The following is a 17,189-nucleotide window of genomic DNA, read 5'->3' as shown; positions in this document are numbered from 1 at the left end:
ACAGTATGTGGGAAGAATGACATTTCCTTTAATCACTTGTCCACTGAGGACAGATGAATCATTTGCAGAAAAACATGATGAAGAACATCACCTAGATGGCCCTAACACTTTCCATGACTTAAGTATAGGGATGGTATCTCAGTTCCCAGGTGATTATATGCATTCTGTTTGTTTGGGTGTTGTAAGGAGACTTCTGAACATTTGGCTTAGGGGGCCTCTCAAATTCCGCTTACCCACCAGCATTGTCAACCGGATGTCTGATTGTTTGACAGGTTTACGCAATCATGTTCCAGTGGAATTTGCCAGGAAACCCAGACCACTGAGGGAACTTGATAGATGGAAAGCAACAGAATTTAGGATGTTGGACACAAACATTTACAATAATTTCATGCTGCTGTTTTCTGGCATTGCCATTTTAGTCAGCCCAACACTGTCTTCATTGTACTGGCAGTATTCTGAGATATTGCTGCAGATGTTTGTGACCCATTTTGGCCAAAGATATGGCAAGGACTCACTCGAAAAAAACAACAAAACTAAAATAATTTCCATAAAATACATTTCAAGGAGTATTTGATTACTATTATCATTAGGCCCTGAGATGGGTCAATGATTGGCAGCAACATTGATTTTGATGCATTGTTATTTTTTTTGCAGTGTCAGATTTAAAGAAACACTCACCCATTTTTATCCGAAGGACAAAAAACTGCCCCCTTCCCAAAAACTGCTGTAAAAATATTATATATTCATATTTTTTTCCACTTTAAATGGTCAACTCTTTTAAAACTAGTTCAGCCTGAAATATACATATCAAATATTAATTAGGTTTGAACCAGAAAAAAATTTATTTGAGAAAGATGAACATTGAATAATAAACACCGAAAGACAAACATTGATGATAAACACTGAAAGATGAACATTGAATGATAAACATTGAAAGAGAAATGTGGAACATTTAGATATGTGGTTGGGGATGGGGAGTGGCTGAGATGGGGAGAGGGCAAAAGAGAGAGAGGGCAAGTGAGAGAGAGGGTGAGAGAGAGACAGAGAAGGAGAGAGCATATTTGTCTGGGTGTGAGAGTCCAGCTCAGGTGGAGCAGAGGCTGCAGATGGACAGAGTGTGGTCCTTGCAGATGAACTTGCCACATTTGCATTCAGCATTTCTCCCACCTCTTCAATGAAGAGCCTCCTCCTGTGTGGCTTCTGCTGCTGCCAGGATGGTTGGATTGATGTCCACAGGACATAGGCATTGTAATGTGAGATGTCAACCAGGTTGTCGAAGAGGGCCAGTGGCCACCGATTTGTTCTCCTCCTGCAGGAGTAGGTGCCAACAACCGAACAAAAAAACCCCCCCCAAAACATAAAACAAGACAATATGAGTAAATGATCCAAGTATTTTTTCTCATGATACACATATTATTTATTCTATATGAAAATGGTCACTTGAAAAAAAAAAAAAAAAAAACTACATATATTTTAGACAAGATCAATAACAATATAATAACAATTATACAGTAACAATAAATAAATGTGTGCATAACTGATGCGTAACGGTTCCTACCTTATCAAGGTTGTCGACACTTCCTTTGCATCTGTTGTAATCTTTGATTATGATGGGCTTTCTCTTCGTTTCATCGCTTATGTCGGGACTGTGGTGTTTCGTGCTGAGGAGCAGCACATTCCTGCCCTGTCGAGGGATGTAAGAGACCAGTGTGTGGGTCTTTGTAAAAGCAAAGGTGGAGGAGAAGACCGCTCTTGCTCTTGTCTGGAGCAAATGGGGGGGAGTTCAGGCTTGTTTCGTCGAATTGTGCCAACCAGAGCCAGTTTCCTCCTGAGCAGCTCCTCTGTCAGTGTGAAGGACGTGAAAAAATTATCACATGTGATGATGTGTCCCTGGAGCCCCTCTGTCATCTCCAGGACCACCCTCATCCCCTGGTTGACTTCAGCAGGACTGCCAGCTGCTTTGCCTGTGTACACCTGCAGTCTCCAGGCGTAGGATGTTATTACATCACAGGTCACCCAAATCTTTATGCCATATTTGGCTGGCTTTTTTGGCAAGTACTGCCTGAGGCTGCACTTGCCTCTGAATGGGACAAGCTGTTCATCCACGCAGATGTCTCTGTCTGGGCTGAACAGCATCGGCAGGCGACGCGTCCACATTTCCCAGACTTTGCGGAAGGCAGCCAGCTTGTCATCACAGCGTCGCGGTCGGGATAGCTTGTTGTCGAACCACAGTGTTCGGCTGATCTCGTGGAACCTCTTGTGGGACATCGTGGCCCGGAAAATGCTCCTCCCTGATTTTTCACTCCAGAGGCTGAGGGTTGATTCATTTTTTGACCGGTAAACACCGGCCAAGATGAGCAGCCCCACATAAGCCTGCAGCTCCTCTGTGTCCACATCTCACCAGTTTGCGATTGAGCGCCTCCCATGCAGATTTGTTGTAGACACAATGTGCTGCAGGATTTCATTTGTTAGCAGCAGTGCAAAGCAGGACGCCAGGTCAGTGATTCGGGCAGCGGCATAATGTGTCAGCCCTAGGACCATACCTGTGGCTGCTGGGACGTAGCGGCATGTTTCAGTGCTTGTGGGAGACCAAATAATTTTCCCATTCTTTGAGGTCCATCCCGCTGCTGCCTCATCTATCTCCCCTCCGCTCTCATCTTCGGATGAGTCTTCAGATGAGTTGGACTCCAGCTGGTCAGTTTCAACCTCTGAGGCCTCCTCTGTGTCAGCCTCAGAGTCTTCAGAGGTGGATGAGGAGCCGTCCTCGTAATCAGAGTGCATGATTACATCCAAAGCCTCCTGTGTGCTGTGAAGTCGTTCCATCTCCAAAATGACCACTCCTGCACTACTGCTCATATTTATAACAATGGCTGCATTGGGGGTGCCTCTTGGTTACTCCCAGGACGTTCTTGCTGAAATAAACCTGCTGTAAGTAATTGTACACTCAAATTACGGTTGAGCAACTTTGAAAAGTAATATGTAATTGCTACTAGAAAATTGCATTTCCTGCTGAAAATGCAGTGTAAATGCTGAGGGCTCAGGTGCCAGTGCATTGCTGAAAATGCAGATATGTGAGTAGAATTGCCAGAGAAATGGTATCAAAAATGCAATACGCTGTACTGATGAAAAACCTAGAAGCTGAAATGTAAACCAGGCTGAAATTTAATCCGAACTGAATTGCCTTGGGAAGAAAAGATTTGAAGTAGTCGGTAGAAAAGCTAGAAGCTAAACTTTCAGACTGTCAAAGCTTGAAGTTGAATTGTTTGATACACATTTTGCCTTTAACAAATATTGCACTTCCTGTGATTTGAAAATTGCAGCAGGCCATATTGCAATTTTGATTAATTGCTCACCCCTAACTCATACATTATTATCATATACATTAAGTGATGATTTTATTAGGGACACCTGAACACTAATGAAACATAATACAACAGCTTTGTCATGAATTCTGCTTGAGTGATGTAAAGGTGCATGAATCCAGTTTGACTGTTCAGACCTAAGGACCAATTATGAAAGTTACTTTCAGAATTGAAATGATCGGATTGTCATTGTCATGTCATTTGTGCTGTAGTCACTGTCATGTGATGATGGGTGAAGATCTTCAGTTCACAACAAAACAATCCTGTAGCACATGATGCACATGCGGAAGTCTCGCGAGATTGAGGCCATGTTTACATCCTACTTGCTACATGCTACAGTTGACATTTAGGCTAAAAACATGGTGTAAATGGCATCTTTTGTGGTTAATTTTTAACATTAATTTTTTCACCCATCATTATTTTGGCATAAGGGTGATTACATACTGAGTGGTTTATCCTGGCAAAGTGGAATAACGCTTTAAGTATTTGGGGACAGATGTGTGAGGGAGTCTGACATAAATAGTTTTTTATACTGAATATTTATACTTAAACATGTATTTTTTGCTCCCTTTCAGGTAAAAGTGTTTTACAATGCTGCTGCGTGTCATCATAACGGAAAAAGAAATCAGACGGCTTTCAATTGAAAACATCCCTGCAAGCGTTGAGGAGCTGAATCAGGTGTTACAAGCAAACCTTAGCCTGAGAGGTGGACTCATTTTACAATTTGAGGATCCTGATTTTAATAATCAGTTGTGCAACCTGACTGACATCAATGACCTTCCTGTGGAGCGAGCAACATTGAAAGTGTTGTTCACAGATGATGCAGTTGTCTCAGATTCTACGTTGGACACATGCAGCCTCTCGTCTCCCAGTAGTGGTGATTCTTTCGACTGGCCTGACCCCTTCCCAATTCCACAGTTTTCACATGATGTGGAGCTTCAGCTGAAAGACGCAAATTGTATGCTAAGGATGGATCTGCGATGGTGATTCCCAAAGGTTTGAAGACTGATATTCTTGACACACTTGCAGACAGTATGTCAAAAATTAGTGCTTATCCTGAGAGGCAGCACTGTGAGAGTGTTGCCAAAGCGCTTGTGGAGAAGCATCCCTGCCTGAAGGAGCCAGGGTCTGACAAGGGATGGTACTCATGGTTTCACAGTCTGAAATTTAAGCTTGGAAACTATCGGCAGAAGTTAGGTGCAGCAGGATGCCAACAAAAGAAAAGGAGGAGAAGTGAAGGGAAAGCGTGTAAAAAAAGTCAAAGAAGGGTGAGGTCAACTACTGTCCAGATCCACCTGAAGGACAGAGTCTTGAAAGCGTGGAGGAAAAGCGCAAGATGATGGAGATGGAAATGCTGAAAAATGACCCTGATCACCAACTCGTAGGAGATCTGATGACTGCTACATTTTCCCAGCGCAGAGAAGAGATCATTGGAGATCAGCCACTCATCACAGAAGTAATTTCCAGATGGCCAGCTCTGTTCCATGAGCGACAGGTAATCAGTCCTACCATTGTACATCTATTTTACAAAAAGATGTAAAGCATGTTGTGTGTCAGATACTCCATACATTTTCACTGAAAAACATTAAAATGATTATGGTTTGATTTACAAAGATGTTTTCTTAAATCTCTTAGAATATGATGTGTAGGCCAGGACAACTCACAACGCACATCATTTGAATTAATCTATTTATTATTCAAATTTAATCAAATTATTCAATATTATTTCAGATTTCTTTGTCTTGTAGGACACTAATGAGAGGAGGAGGACTGCTGCTGTGCTTGGTCTACCACACTACATATCCGGGGAAGATCCATCAGACGTCAGCAGGATGTGCGATGTAAGACCATAACAACTTCTTCAATTCACAACTGTGGATGTGTATTCTGTAAATATGATATACTAAGGAATCTGTTTTTATCATTTTTTTTTAAATCATAACGGTCATACACTGTTATTTCTTCTTTTAAAGGCTCACAATGAGCACCTGGATGAAGCCATGAAGGGGATGCAAGTTGGCCTACTGAGTTTTTTTCAGCAAGTGGTGATGAAAATCAAACCAGAACAAGCCTCTGCACGAGTACATGGATTAAGAAACAAACTCTTGAGATACAGACTGCAAAACTGTAACACGTGTTCCTGATTCTCTGCTTTCTTCTGTGGAAAGAGTTCAGAACTTTGCCCAAATATTTTGTTCATACACAACCTTAAGCATTGTACTGTGCTGCACTTGTGTAGATATCGGTCTTAGAATTTTAAAGCAGTTCGTTGGGAAGTTGTTAAAGGTGGACACAAAAGATATAGTTTGATGACACTGTTTTTGTAGCGGCGAACAGCTGTTTCGTCAGCTGATGCGTGAGCCCGCAACCGCGGCGGCCTTGCGGCACGCATGACAACCAGCCAAACCCCGTTTGTAAATAATGTATTTTTATTATAGAGTACTTGGTAGAGCACGTCTGCACCCGTGTTCACCTAGGTAGCCCCAGATGAGTTTTATGTATAGTTCGGTATAGTTCGGCCAGCCAGTTTGCACAATCAAAAGTTTATTTATGTTTACGCATAATTACAGCGGTGAGTGCTCCCGGCTCATCAGCTGGGGTGCGAGCACGCCAATTACTCAGCTGTGTCAAGTCAAGCAGAACAAAGAGACGCCACTGCAGAGCAGAGGAGTTTGGTTTCCCCACAGAGCGTGTAAAAAGTACCAACAAAGAGCTGAACGGACCGCCGGTAAGAACGCTTTTTATTTTTATTTGTGGATGCGAGGTACCTGAGATGTGGGTGAAGTTGATTGTAGCGCCCGGTGCTTTGTGTAAATGTTGGCTGGTGAGGAAGAGTTGTTGTAACTTGTTTGGTCGGATAAATATTGCAGCGGTCTGCTCAATCCCAATTTAAAGTGTTTGATGTGCAGACATAACTGTGCTGGATCATTGGCTGCTAGTGTGAGCATAGGATAAACAGGTCATTTTTTTCCCTGCATGTTTAAGGCTGCTAAAACAGTGATTCACTGCTAAAATAATCATTTTATAGTGGATATGGGATGTAAATGTGTGTCTAAACCTGGGGGGAAATTGTTGGTTGATTAGTTATTTATTAATTTGTATGTTGGGTCTAGTAAAATGCTTAATTCATTGTTTCCATGGTTAAAAAAAATGTATTTATATATATTTTGATGCATTTACATTGAAATAATTCACTTAAGTCTGTTTTAACTTAAAGGGAAAAGGTTAATCTATTTTCATGCACTTGGTTAATGGTTAATGTGAAAGGGTTTTGATAATTGATAATTATTAATTGGTATATTATAATTATGGGTTTGATAATTATTTGATTTGGTAGAACCTGGTTTTACAAAATGGTAATCATGTGGTGTTTTGTCTTTTAAGGTTTTTCACCTGCTGAGAGAGAAAAGGCTGTAAAAAAGAAAAAAAGAAACTGTTTTCCTTCTTCTGCACTATTCTGGGCAAAAACCAAAGAAAAAAAAAAAGGAAAAAAAAAAAAAAAAGGATCAACGGCCTGGTCTTTGAGTGGATTCCAGCTTTTAATGTTCAGCGTTGGTACACCCCTTCAAGTGTGGGGTTAATACAGCAAGCAAGCAAAACACTTGACAGTTTTAATGTTCTTACCACAGACAGTCTCAGGATTTAAGGCACTGATGTTCTCCCACTTTATTCTGTTGGACTGATTATGAGAGCTGATGGTGTTGGCTGTTGTCTGCTTAGGCAGATGATTTTCTGTAACTTTTTATGAAGTTAAACGCACGTATGCATACATATCTTTAGCACTGTCTCAGGATTTAAAGCAACAACTTTTGATTTAAAGATTATAATAAGAGCTGATGAAGCCGACTTTTCTATGCTCAGGGTATATGTTGCTGAACATGCCGTGTAAAATTTCTTGTTGGATGTTTGTGTCTGACTTTGACACATCTGTTTACTTCTGAAAGTTTTGAAAATGTTTCAGTGTGTGCTGGTTTTTGGAGTTGAATCCATTCAATCAACAGCCAAAGATGTATTCATAGGAATGAAGGCTGTAAGTTGAGGCAGTTTTTCAAATAAATGTTTTATATTCGAACAGATGAGTTGCAAGTTGATTATGTGAAGTCGAAGGAAACTGGTAAACTTGCTGTTATTAGTTTAGATAAGGGATACCATTTAAAAACACAAGTCGTTTTAATTTGAAAACTTAAGTTAGGTTGCTGCCTTAAAAACTTAAGTGAACATAACTTGAAATGTCAGTTGGTATTAATATGGTCAAAATTCTCTTAACTTAAAATTGTAAGTCTAAATTGTGTAGAACTGTATGTTTCTTTTACTAGAAAAAGCAAATTTTCTTGGATGTAAAATGTAACATAGTAAGATGTTTAAACTCAGAGTATCAAGTTTAAACACCAAATGACAATTGGTTAAACAACTTGTGTAACTGAGCTGAGCTGAAACAAAGCATATCTTGATATTGAGTTAAAATAAAAACATGAGACATAAAATGAAAACTAAGAGGATAAAATGACATTTAATAAGAGACAACAGTAGTAATTTGGGAACACTTAAAATATCTGTGTACATAAAATATAGGACTATGATTATAAATACGCAGACGTGTCAGGTACAGAAATTGTGAAATTGTGTCATTGGTCAGCATAAATCATCAGATCATTCTGTGTGAGATGATTGGACGGTGGGTGGGCGAGAAGGAGAGAGACGAGGGAAGGAGAGGGCAGAGCGCGGCGCACATGTCATTCGCTCGTCGTTAGCTGGCTTGCGTTTTGTGTGTTTTAATTGTGTAACGGAAGGACTTTTGGAAAACTGACCATCGCATGTTGACTCGCCAACTGTCTGTTGGCTGATGCAAGTGTTGGAGTGCTTTGGTGACGTCAGGGCAGAGTTTTATTCGGAAGGCCCGACGACGGAGGCGCTGACGGTCACGGACTAATTCAGCTCGTGGGTGGAGTTTGACTGCTGCTGCTGTATGGCAAGCCGTTCCTGCCAGAAATACGCCACATTCAGTCACTTTTCAACTTCATTACGGCGTAAAAAACGCCGTTTTTTTTCAGACTTTACGCCGTTTTTTACGCCGTAATGCGCAAAAAGAACGCCGCTTTTTATGCCGTAATGAAGTCCTCCAAGAACGCGCGTAAAAAACGCCGTTTTGCACATCACAACGCGCGTAAAATACGCGTAAAATACGCGCGTTTGTGCGCACCACAACGCGCGTAAAAAACGGCGTTTTCCTAGTATGATAATAATCTCCCCCCTTCTTTTCTCTCAGCCACTGAACTTGAAGCGTCTGCGCCCAATCGCTGATCAAGACAAGCAGACCAAATCAGTTCAGCACAGATCTCCTTTGTGGCATAGTTTGTCCTGACTTACCTTGTAGTTTCTCGTAGGTTAATGTTTTGGGTGATAGGCAGGAACTCTTCCATGCATATTCATTCATTCATTTATTTATTTATTTATTGGTCAATGCTTCTATGTTATTGTTGATTTTCACTGGTTTACTCCATGACCAATGAAGTGAAGAAGTGGTACAGTGGTTAGAGCTCTGGACTTTGAAACAGAGACCTTTTAGCTTGCAGGTGCGAGTGGCATTAATTACTCGAATCCTTTGTATTGTATGTATTTGTGTGGATGTAAACCCACTGACTTTGCAGCCCTGTGTTAGTAAACATGGTGGCAGAAACCTGTGTGTACTTGTACTTCCTCTCATTTCTGTCGTTGTTTAAACTCCCCTTCCATGCATTGTTAGGATATATAGACGTATATTTTGGCTACATATACATACATATGTATGTGTGTGTGTGTGTGTGTGTGTGTGTGTGTCCAGAGCTCTAACCGCTGTACCACCTATTCACTTCATTGGCCAGGGAGTAAACCAGTGAAAATCAACAACATAGAAGCATTGACCAAGAAAAATAAATAAACGATGCATGGAAGATGAATTTAAAATAACGACAAAGTTAATTTATGGGATGTTTTCCTGTCTATCACCCAAAATATTAACCTACGAGAAACTACAAGGTAAGTCAGGACAAACTTTGCCACAAAGGAGATCTGTGCTGAACTGATTTGGTCTGCTTGTCTTGATCAGCGATTGGGCGCAGACACTTCAAGTTCAGTGGCTGAGAGAAAAGAAGGGTGGAGATTATTATCATACTAGGAAAACGCCGTTTTTCTAGTAGTTAGTTTGTCCTAACTTACCTTGTTGTTTCTCGTAGGTTAATATTTTGGGCCAATGAAGTGAAGAAGTGGTACAGTGGTTAGAGCTCTGGACTTTGAAACAGAGACCTTTTAGCTTGCAGGTGCGAGTGGCATTAATTACTTGAACCCTTTGCGTTTTTGTTTTTGTTTTTGTGTGTCCAGAGCTTTTTAATGTTATCAGTATGTGAAATTTGTTTGAACCAGTCAGAGGAGAGGTGTAACTAAGTTCATCCCTATCAGGTAAACCTTCGGGTAGCTTAAACGAACCCAAGCGCCCCGTCAGTTTGTTCATAGTGATCTCCTCCATTTTAGAGAGTGACAGTGGTGGGGTGCTACAGATGTAAATCTCATAATTTAAGTTTAGACATATATGCTGAACAGTAGTTGTTTTTTGTTTGTTTGTTCTTCAGACAATCTTGTCAAGGCCATAAAACATGCTTGGTTCGTAGAGGAGGCACCAAAGCATGTTGATGCTGCACTTGGTAAGGATCAATAGTCACAACAGTTGTTCAAACATCTCTAAAAGATTGCTCAAAGGGGATTTATTTGGTTTTTCTGTTTAAAATGCATGGAGGTGGCTTTTTGTTGTAAATTGGTACTATATATATTACATTGTGTTGAGGAGCCTTTGAAGCTTTTAGATTGATTTATATTTACAAACTGGGTTCATGCCTATGTGCTGTCTGCTAACTTGGATGTCTTCCAATTTTTACAGAATTATCGTTTGGTGGATTATGGTAGTGGAAAATAGAGTTGCTAAATCAGCTCCAGACCTAAAGGCAACTGTCTTTGAACGCTCATGCATAAAATGTTGTTTCTCTTCTTCACATAACAAAAGGAATCTCAGACTGTTTTCTGGACTACTTGGTGGGTTTCTCATTGCAACGACTGGACATCGGAAGAGTGTAATTATCAACATGTCCGTGAAAGAGGTCAAGACTGCTGAAAAGACTACAAGAGGTCATCGTGTCATTCGTGTAAGTACAAATGTTCAAATGAAACAAGTGAACACAACATGCATCTATTGTTTAACAACTTAGCTAGAAACACTAATCAAATGTCTTTTTAAAATAGATTCAGGAGCACAAAACCCAGAGATACTTTGGGCAGGCAGCCATACCACTGAAACTAGAGGAGTGTGCCTGGTTCAGGCGTTACAACAGACTTTGTGGTCAAATTGAGGGAGGCTCGGAGGCATCCATGTTTTTTCATACCACTGTTGGTCCTGGCCCCACATTCAATATGTTACGTTCTTCTGTTTGCCACTTACGTAAGACACGTTTTGTTCTTTTAAAGTCTTTATTATTATTATTACAAGATGCAATATTTTTATCTTATGTACTTTATGCATGATTTCTCCCATCAGGCCAAGTGGCAGCTGGGACATAAAACATATGAGAGGGTAGCAACATTTTTTTTTTTAAATTGTATCTCTTTGGAATAGACAAAATGGTATAAACACATGGTCTCAACAGTAAAAACAAAAATAAATGCCATTCCAGTTTTTGTTTTACATACAGAAAGTGTGCGACATCAGTCGTCAGGGTTTACAAATCACAAAAATGTGCATTCAAAAATTGAAGGACAGACATTGTATGATCTTTGCAAGTCCCACTCTCTTATAACAACAGAAACTACTTGAGACTTGTGTTTAGATTGCATCAGTGGGAGTCCAGTTGTCTTCTTAAGGGCCATATTGGTAATTTGCCCAGACTAGATCGCCTAAAAACTTCCAATACAGCTTAGTGTAAGATAGGCCAGTCAACTATTTACAAAATCCATGGGGGGAGGGTGCCCCCGCCGCCGCCATAATAAAAATAATCATAAAACACCAGTCATAAATTAAATGGGTAAATTACAAAGCAACGTTACCAGTGAGATCAAATAAAGTCTGCTCTCGTGGGGGCAATGAATGAAATCCATTTATTCCAGATCTGGTAGAATTTGTCCTTTTGAAGTCTTATTTGGTAGGTTAATTTTTCCATCCTAAATATCTCCAGAATAATTCCAATCCAGTCATCTAGAGTAGGTTGAATCGGGCTCAACCATCTTCTTGTGACAGTTTTCTTACTTGCCACCAAGAGAATTTGCAGCAGCTTTATCTCTCTCCTACAATTGAAAAAAGGAACATGACCCAGGTACAATACATCAAAACTCAAGGGTATTTGAGTGTTAAAGACTGTGCTTAAAGAAACCTGGATATCCCTCCAGAAGGCTTTTAACTTGGGGCAATCCCAGAAAATATGGTAGTGGTTAGCTGCAGTCGATCCGCACTGCCTCCAACATTGCATAGCTGCCCCTTTATACCTGTCCTGATGTGGTGTCCTGAAAAACCTAATGATATTCTTCCAGCAAGGGTAGCAACATTTATGTACCATGATCCCCAAACGGCCAAAAGATTTTACAAAGGTTACTTCAGCATGAAAAATTGACAAACAGTTCTTTTGGGTTGAGTAGTATCAGTTCATGATTTTAACCTTTCATTTTACAGGGGATGACCCGACAGAGGACACAGTCCAGAGCAGAGCATTGACGATGATGGCAGTATCAAGCTATGCAGTCAAAAAAGCCAGCCCAAGATTGGTGAGAATTTTCTTCAGCAGTTTCAATCCATTCAATGATATTTGAGTCCTGAGAAAGAAAATTTACTTTTTGTCTTATCGAAAACAGATGGCGAGCTCCTCTGAAGGTGAGGGGTCAGGTGATTGGCAGTCCCCAAAGAATGGAACAGTCACACTCAGTGCACACTCCATCCATCCATCCCGGTAAGGCATATTATAAATGATTTTTTTTCTTATGCATATATATATACATATACACACATATACATGCGACATGCATTATATATTACATTATATTGAATTTCTATCCATATACAAATATTAATCTATACACATATACATATACAATCCACATATATTCATATTCATATACATATCCATACATACATACACATACGTGGGTAGGACAAAACATTTTTGTCCTACCCATGTATAAATGTATCTGGATATAAAACCATATATATATATACACACACACACACACATATATATATATATATATATATATATATATATATATATATATATATATATATATATATATATATATATGCATATATATGCATATATATGCATATATATATATATGCCCACACATACATATGTTAAATATTTAGGGGGAAGTTCCACAGATATATGCATATGTGATACAATACTGCACAGACATCCATATATACTTTCAGCAGTATGTAACAGGTGGGATGCCTGCCTGAAGGGAGAGCCAGAGGGAGAGAGAGAGATGTGTATATATATATATATCTATATGAGAGCACCTATATGGGGGAAGGGGGAGCCCTTGTATATAGATATGTCCATATAGATAATAATAATTCTCAATAGATAGATGTAGAAATGTAAAATCTAGAAGAAATATAATTTAAATCCACTCATATTTATATTAGGGTTAGAAATCATTTCCATAAAAAATTATAAATCATAACCCTATAAATTAGTATTGAGGGTTAGGACAAAACATTTTTGGGTTAGGTGAAGATAAAAACGTAACATCCTATTGGATGTTGTGGTGGGTGCTGGCACAGGGGAGAAGGAGAACAGTTTCATTGAAAGAGCCGTTTAAAATCCCAAGATGGTTAAGAAGGGGTCCTCCCAGAAAAAACCTTAAAGGGTGTTTCTAAAAGAATAATAGAAATTAGATAAGTAGAATAAAATGGCCGATAAGACACAGGGTGGGACCGTTATCTTAGTTTTAAGAGTGGTCCATGGCGCAGGTGGGGCAGTAAGGATGTAATATAGCTGAATTAAAACCATTTTCCTCGGCTTTAGTTTTGTTAAATTATTTTATCCCCAGAAGTTTTTAGAGAGAGAACATTAAAATGACTGTTTGTTGTTGAAAAAATATAATTCTAAATAATTTAATAAATTGTAAATGGAATCATAAAATACTGGATTGGTTAAAGGAATAGGTGCAGCAATAAGACACACACACACACACACACACAGCCAATGCAGTGATTCTAAAACCGGTGTAATATGCGCCTGCCTTCTGGTCCTCGTAAGCACACGTGCAGCTGAGTTCTGTAGAAGTTGTAAACTTGTGATATTTCTTTTAGGAAGACCAGAAAGCAGGGCATTGCAATAAGCATGCATCAGCATCTCTGTGTTTGCCTGAGAGAGAAACGGGCAGACTCTATTCTTTAAATGATAAAATCCTGTTTTTGTAACATATTTAATGTGCGGAATAAAATTGAGCTCAGAGTTAAAAATTACTCCCAGATTTTTTACATGATTGGGTGGATTTTAAGACAATGTTTGCAGTTTTGGTAAAAGTTTCACTCTCTGGGCCTCAGGACCGATGATTAAAACTTCAGTTCTGTTCTGGTTGAGCTGTAGGAAGTTTTCTGCCATCCAGGATTTGATGTCTAAAATACAGTTAAAAGGGGCATCAAGTGGCCCTGTGTCATCAAGAGATATGGAAATATACAGCTGTGTATCATCAGCACAGCTGTGACAATTAAAACCATGTCTCCTGATGACACTGCCAAGTGGGAACATATAGAAATTAAAAAGAATTGGGCCTAAAATTGATCCTTGGGGCACACCACATTCTATTTCATGTATTCTCGAGGAGCGTGTATCCAAATTTACCAGGAATTTTCTCTCTGTGAGATAGGAAGTGAACCACTTAAGAACAGTGCCAGAGAGGCCAACCAGGCATCTGAGTCGACTTAAAAGAATAGTGTGATCTACTGTATTAAATACAGTGCTCAGATTTTAATCTCAGGCAGGGCTCTCAGCCTTGTAGCCTTCATTGTTTCAGGCTGATCTGGCTGGCTAGGCGGGCCAGCGGGAAGAGACTCCTGCAAAGAGGAGAGAGGAGTGACAGTGAATAAGAAGCTCATTGATCGCTAGGGTTGATTCAGCTGATCTGGCTGACTAGGCGGGCCAGCGGGAAGAGACTCCCACAAAGAGGAGAGAGAAGTGACAGTGAATAAGAAGCTCATTGATCGCTAGGGTTGATTCAGCTGATCTGGCTGACTAGGCGGGCCAGCGGGAAGAGACTCCCACAAAGAGGAGAGAGAAGTGACAGTGAATAAGAAGCTCATTGATCGCTAGGGTTGATTCAGCTGATCTGGCTGACTAGGCGGGCCAGCGGGAAGAGACTCCCACAAAGAGGAGAGAGAAGTGACAGAGAATAAGAAGCTCATTGCTTTTTACTCATTGATCGCTAGGGTTGATTCAGCTGATCTGGCTGACTAGGCGGGCCAGCGGGAAGAGACTCCCACAAAGAGGAGAGAGAAGTGACAGCGAATAAGAAGCTCATTGCTTTTTACTCATTGATCGCTAGGGTTGATTCAGCTGATCTGGCTGACTAGGCGGGCCAGCGGGAAGAGACTCCCACAAAGAGGAGAGAGAAGTGACAGCGAATAAGAAGCTCATTGCTTTTTACTCATTGATCGCTAGGGTTGATTCAGCTGATCTGGCTGACTAGGCGGGCCAGCGGGAAGAGACTCCCGCAATGAGGAGAGAGAAGTGACAGCGAATAAGAAGCTCATTGCTTTTTGTTTTTGCCGGTGGACATCAAAGTCTCCGGGCTGCCCGCGTCGGCAGTTTGGCATGTTCCACCCAACATGTGTGTCCATGTGTGTCCCTCCCGAAGCCACGTGCTCGGTGGAAGAGGACAAGGTTTCCCCGGCGGATGACCATCCATCATCAATCAGTCCAGCATCTTCTGTAACTCCACCCAGAGGGTTGAGCTTTTGGCCAACAAAATCACCCAACTGGGCTACTGAACAGCCTCTGGCATCTTAGATCAAGGTGGCGTAAGGGAGGTCAGCAAATCAGATCTGTAACTGGGAATGCTTCTACATTCATGCAAAATGATGCAGGAGCACAGGAACGGCGTGTTCCACGACTTCAGGAATGGATTGTGCAGGAACCTGGTCTGCACAGACTTATTCACTCAGGGAATTGACATCCAGGCAGTGAATGTAGTCATCAATTTTGACTTCCCCAATAGTGCAGAAACGTACCTGCATCGCATTGGTAGATCAGGGTGTTTTAGAAGCAGTGAGCAAAGAGGGAGGAGCCCAGCGCCGAATCCCCGTCCGACCGGCGGACGTGGAAAATGTGGCGTACGGAAGACTGCCTTTGCCCGGTGTTGCTCGGGGGCCTGAGTCCTTTCACAGGAGACAGGACACCCTATAAGTACTGTACCCAAAAGATGACGTCTAAACTATGCCTGGGCAGGGCGAAGCCAGCGGGAAGAGACTCATGCAGAGGAGAGAGTAGCGAACTTTGTTTGTCAACCACTATTGGTTCAGAAAACAGATGGTTTTATGGTGAAATCCATCCTTGCACCTAACGGCGACCTTTCTTCTGATCAGACGTGATGAGTAGAAACTGTGTTTATCAGTGTTAAAACATGAGGATGGCGACGTTTCTTCTGATTCCATTTCAAAGAAAGAAACGAAATTTTCATTTAGAGCTTCTTGTGTGGAAAAATAAACAAGCTCTATCTCTCCTGCACAGGCTGTAGTGGGCATAGGGCTGCTTCCCTCTTGCTTTCACACGTTTCACGTGTCAGATAAGAGTGTTTCCAAAGCAAACTGTGAACACTGCCCACCAGGTAAAAGACAGCTACTTTGTTTTTTCCGTGATTTCAGCTCACTGACGGCCTGCAGGAGGCATGCTAGTGGAGTACATACAGTATGTGTGTCTTTGTGTGTTTGTGTATGTACCTTTGAGCGAGAATTAAAGGGTCAGTTCACTGATTTTAGGATAAAATGTTACTTTTGTAAAGGCTTCAACATCACAGGCATCTCACTGCCTTTGTGCTCCCCAATCCCTATCACGAGTGGGGTTCAAGGGGTCACTTACTAGGGTTAGGGCTGTACAACCACTATACAACCTGTAACTACATACTCTGAAGAAGCAAGGCGGCTAATTCAGTTAACTCTCGGTGAAGGGTAGATACACGCTGACCTCTAGACAGTCAAGTTTGACCGTCTTCTCTGCGCTCCGCCAGGGCCATGACCGACCCCGGCAGGGCCGATCAGAGGACCTCAGTATATAGACTACACAAAGATCAGAAATCTGCACAGATTGGTTTGTCAGTTCTGTTCCGGGGAATCATTATTTCTGCAATGCAATGCAGGACTAACCCTAACCTGTGTCCGGGCCCGGGCATGCAAAATATAAGTGCATGCAAAATCGAATACAGAATTAAAGATGATGTTTTAGGCTTCACGTTTAGCCTGCAAATAACTTATTCGCGATCACTCCTCTCTCCTCCTAAAATTAAGGAGAAGTGGCGCTGGGCTCTTCCGTCTTTGCTCACCGCTACTGAAGGAATCCTGGTTAGTTTCTTTTCCCCCACTTAGTAATATGCTTAAATTCAGCGGGTCGTCTCATCTGATCTGCATGCACATAAAACAGAAGTGTTCATTTATGGCGGCAGCGGTGCAACAGCTGAGCGAGCGTGCTGCACTGCTTCAGATAGACTGCTCGGTTCTGTCAGAACGCTTGTTCCAAAAAAGGGTTCACTACTTCTTTTTCTCTCTTTCACAAACTCCTCGTCATCATGCAGCATTTCCTGGACGTTGCCCAGCGG

At 41.2% G+C, this 17,189-nt stretch overlaps 1 protein-coding gene and 1 long non-coding RNA gene across 2 annotated transcripts in view; one reads left to right on the top strand and one right to left on the bottom strand.

Annotated features, from left to right (window-relative positions):
- Window positions 1-17,189, bottom strand: part of LOC143316078 (NLR family CARD domain-containing protein 3-like) — a 236,246-nt gene that overhangs the window by 136,115 nt on the left and 82,942 nt on the right. The gene's annotated exons all lie outside the window — the stretch shown is intronic.
- LOC143316134 (uncharacterized) lies at window positions 9,923-12,116 on the top strand. Its single transcript, XR_013076255.1, has 3 exons — window positions 9,923-10,039; window positions 10,396-10,534; window positions 12,049-12,116. It is a non-coding gene; the product is annotated as an uncharacterized LOC143316134 (long non-coding RNA).

The sequence above is a fragment of the Chaetodon auriga genome, chromosome 23, assembly GCF_051107435.1.
Source record: "Chaetodon auriga isolate fChaAug3 chromosome 23, fChaAug3.hap1, whole genome shotgun sequence".
Classification (NCBI taxonomy): domain Eukaryota; kingdom Metazoa; phylum Chordata; class Actinopteri; order Chaetodontiformes; family Chaetodontidae; genus Chaetodon; species Chaetodon auriga.
The sequence above is the reverse complement of the archived record's forward strand: the minus strand, read 5'-3'. Positions and strand labels throughout refer to the sequence as shown.